Below are 4,832 nucleotides of genomic sequence, written 5' to 3'. Positions count from 1 at the left end.
GGATTATGGAGTGATGGGCATGAGAGATGGATCTGGCAGCATCAGCCCACAGAGCTGCCTTCAGGACAGAAATCTGCTTCAAAACCACGATGCCTGTCCTAACAGCTGCCTTATTTTTGTATTAAGATGTTTCTGGAAACTGCTGATACCCCTTTTCCCAGACTAATAGTCTTATGGGTAGCATATAAAATGAGTGATTTGAACATTTCCACTTGATTTTGTTGAAAATGAAGTTATGGAGAAATATAATCTTTTATATAACAAATTTTTTTGGGGGGAAATACAAATGTTACAAACTAGTTATCTGTATAGGGTGTAAATGTCTGGATGTATGTAGCCTCAGCACAGCTCTCTGCTCTATAGTCTGTATATATATGTAATGACCTTTTTTGTAACATCACCTGTTTTATTGAAAGCTGACCTGTTTTTCTGCCATAGCCAAACACCTTAAGTAATACATTCAGTCAAGGTGTAGATAATGGTCAACACATTTTTAAAACCTATGGAAGAACCTTTGTAGAATTAACCTTGTTTGAGTTGACCTCATTTAGTCTTAAATTAAGTTGAACTCTAGTGTTAGTCATAAAAGTGTAACAAGGATAAAATGGTGAATATCATCAGTGTAAAAAGTACATTTTGCTGATTTTAATTAGCCTATTAAAATATTAATAATGTAATTAAACAGCAGGATGAAATGGATTGTACAGTTAAAACTGTACACCGTCAGCTCACTGGAATCCTCTTAAACCCATGCTAGGGAACTTAAACCTGCCTGTTTGGGTAGATTATAGACATATGGTGTGTATGTGTTTTACTTGGAGTGAAATAAATCTATGGAACTAAAAAAAGTGTACAAAAACATGACTGAATTGCTCATTTTAAAAAAAGTGAGAATATTGACATTAATATACTGTAACATGTAATGTGAAATTTGAATGTATGATGTGTGAATTTAAAATTCAATCTACAAATTCAATTTTAAGATTCCCAAAGTCATCTAAAAAAAGGAAAATGAGAACAAAGGTCAAATGTTCAGGCTTTTGTAGTGGATATAATTAAACTCACATTGGCCCACAAAGGTCTTCTAGATTACAACAGTGTTCAGTCAGATTCTCTCTGTTTTGTCCTGAAAGTCACTCTGGGAATAGAGTTGAAGGTGTCATGGAAATGGTTCCAATTGTAGAAAGACTCTACAACATGGACCATGTTAACCACACTCTCTACAGTTTTGTCAATTCCCTGCTTCCAGTTTAGCTCTTCAGTTAATTATCAAGTTACTACAAATGTGTTGGTGCAGGGAGATCAATCAACTGTGGTAATGTGGAGAGATCAATCAATTGTGGTAATGCCTCTCAAAGTGTTGAGTGTGAGACCCTGCTATAAATAGTGTGGCCAGTGGAACTTCACTGTAGCAAAAAGAGTTTTTGCACTCTGTCTCACACACACACACACACACACACACACACACACACACACACACACACACACACACACACACACACACACAAGCAAGCATACCTATAATATGCTCAATTACACACTCAGCCCAACCCATGGGGTTCCTCCACTTCAATGTGTCTGGTGAGAAGTATGTGAAATGGGATTACTGTCTCGTCTGAGTCCCTCAGAGTGAATAACTGCGCCTCACGGCCCTGGATTAGGGATTACCTGCCAGTGAGCATCCATCAGGATTAGGGGGTGTGGAGGAGGAACATGCAGGTGTGGAGGAGTGTTGAGACAGGTGCAGTTAGACATATTGCTGGTGTCCTGAGTATGGGGTGTGAGACTGTGTGAAGCAAGCACTTGCTCCTTCCCTTTCCCACACATGGGTGCAGACCACATATCATTAGCTTCGCCACCCTTGCTGTGAGAATTGCTCTGACAGAGTCTCAGGGCTCATGCCAAAACAGCGCCACCATCTCCCCAGGACTACCTCACAGTTTGCTGACAAATAGCTTGGCAGATCCACCTGTCATGTAATATGTGGTTTGTAAGGATGCATTTCTCAGTGGTGGTGTTTAGAAGTTAAGGCTAGTATTGGGGACCAATATCAGTCTGCCAGATGTCTTGAAAGGTACTCAAGACTTGGAAGTTACAAGAAATAAAAGTTAAAAATGTTGTGAATGAGTTGTATGGTAGGTGCTTTGATTTCAAGGTGATGAACCCCCTACTCTGCAGACTAGGGTTAATTTTTCTTATGGTGCAATGCACCTTTCCAGGAGCCCTTTACCTATGCTAACTGACAGAAAGAACAAGAGGACTGCACCCCATTATTAAAGAGCACTTACCTTTTTCCCATGTACCCAGCATGCAATTCACTGTTGATGGAGCAATTTATCCATCACATTCACCTTTCAGTGAAGGGAGGAAAAAAAGGTGGGGCATGTGTGTCAATGCTTTAGGTGTAAGTGCTCGAGAGTGGTGGTGAGCTGTCGGAGAGAACGGAGCCAGAGACGTTTCCGTTCCTGCCCTGATGAGTGAGAACAAAGGAGACACGTAGAGACACCTGGAGAAATAACGTCCTATGTGACACGTCAGCGGAGTCGGTGTCAGGTGATATTCCAATCGGACGGGTTTATTACAAAGAGCTCCCCTAAAATCCCTCAGGCATCTCTCTCTCTCTCTCTCTCTCTCTCTCTCTCTCTCTCTCTCTCTCTCTCTCTCTCTCTCTCAATGCACTTTTGCTCTCTCTGACAATCTCTCTTTGTCTCTCCATCTTCTCTCACTCTCTGTATACAGGCTATGTGTATTTAATACCTGCTCTAAGATGATCTCATTATGCATAATAATAGCATATTGTTAGATTTGGGAGTTTCTATCTTATGTCTTCACAGAGCATTTTGCCCCTGCCGTCCTTGACCTGATCATTACAGGTGTGGACCTTTATTTCTGTACTGCTGTTTTGTGACAGGTGTCATTAAATTGAAATTAATGCATTGTATTTTTGAGAGCTGATTGGCTGGCAAAGGAAAAATATGAGTGAGTGAAAAAATATGAATGGGTTCAAATAACCACATGATTTAAAAATAATGTTTCTATGCAGTGTAGAACAAAGTGAAATGGTTTATCAGGGCTTGTGTGTATATATCAGCACATTGTGTATTAAGATAATTTTTTGTTGAGGTTAATCCTCTCTAGGATATATGTGAATGAATATATATCAGCTAATGAAACAGTTTTTATTTATACCACACAATATAATTTGGAATCCACAAATCTGTATAAACAAGAATATTTTTCTTTTTTTTTTTAAAGAGATCCTTATTTCAGTTGAAACATTCAATCATTCAGTTTTATGCACAGTTTCTCTCTCTCTCTCTCTCTCTCTCTCTCTCTCTCTCTCTCTCACACACACACACACACACACACACACACACACACACTCTGAATGGGAGGAGTAATAGTCACTGAAAACAAATCAGACTGAGGGTCAAACCTGCCTGCAGCCACTTACACTGCTGCGTAGTGCTTAGCTGATACTGGTTAATATCCAGCTCTTATGAGGTAGTAGTTAACACTCAATAATAAGTTGCTATTTAATGGTATGCATTCAGCAGTTAGATGATTGGATTCAGCAACTGACAAATAAAAACTAGCAGTTAACATTTGGCATTGATTGGAATTTAGCAATTACTCGCTAGATAGCTGAGAGCTATCTGGTGATGACTGTCTCAAAAACAAAAAACTAAGCAGAGATGGCCATGTGTATGTGTGTGAGAGACTGCTGAGCAGGGCAGTCTGGGGGGATAGGGGGGTGGGGGCGTTGGTAGGTGCTTGACCGTGTTCAGTTGGTGCATAAGCCAAACCATGATTTAATCATTTGTCGTGGGGCGTGGGCGCATGACCATGTGACGCATACGTGGTGTGTGTCTGTATGCATGTGTTTGGTTGGTGGATGAGCTGATGTAGATGAAGAAGGTGAGATGGAGTGAGGAAGGGATGTGGCCTGAAAGCAGTGCAGTGGTTCTAGTCAGAATCCAAGGGAGATCTTTTTGCTTTCTCTAATTTAACATATCTGCTTCAACTCATTGGCTAATTATTATACCCTTTATTAACTTGACATGGCAGTGAGGAAATTGCAGAGGAATCTAGGACTGGGAGCTGCCAAACAATGTGACATCACAAGTCGTCCTGCTATCATCAGGTTGGGCTCCCTCAGTTATTTAGTCTCTGCTAAGAAATCCACTTCAGTGCTTCTTAAATGTAGCTTATGTGAAGGTAAGGAGGATGTCCTAATAGTCACTTTTGCATTTCCTCTCCTCTTCTTGTTTTCTTGAAAACCCTGAGATATGTGGTGAGAGGAGGAGATAAGGTCACAGAGGAAAAGGTTTGTATCTCTCCCTTGTGTTGATCTTAGTGGAACGGAAGGACATTCTCTTATCTCTCAGACTCACTGTGACCCATTGCCTCTCTGCAGTGTGTGCCATTTTTCACCTGGTGTGGTTGCGGTGTAGTGCCTTTTAAAGTCACACTCACTGGCTTTCTGGCAGTTCCAGGTAATTAAAAGGTTGGCCAGATGTATTGAGGCTTGTTGGTGGACTAATGGTGCACTAATGGACCTACTGAATTTATTAAGAGCCTGACTTGCTGCTGTGCTGGTTATGGGGAACAATCATAGCACTGTAATGCAAGCTGATGGCAGAAACATGCTGCTGCTTGCCAGGCATAGCTGACTGTGAACAGTAGTGTGATGACTGAAGTCATGCATGGTGTAGCCCAAGAATGCAGGGTGTATAGTTTTAAGCCCTTAAAACCCCAAACACAGGATTTCTGAAAGAGTGTTGCTGATGATACAGGACATATTGTAAACTCCAGTGAAGACTTTTTAAAAA

This window comes from Electrophorus electricus, chromosome 14 (assembly GCF_013358815.1).
Source record: "Electrophorus electricus isolate fEleEle1 chromosome 14, fEleEle1.pri, whole genome shotgun sequence".
NCBI classification, from domain to species: Eukaryota; Metazoa; Chordata; class Actinopteri; order Gymnotiformes; family Gymnotidae; genus Electrophorus; species Electrophorus electricus.
Note: the sequence above shows the minus strand (reverse complement) of the source record.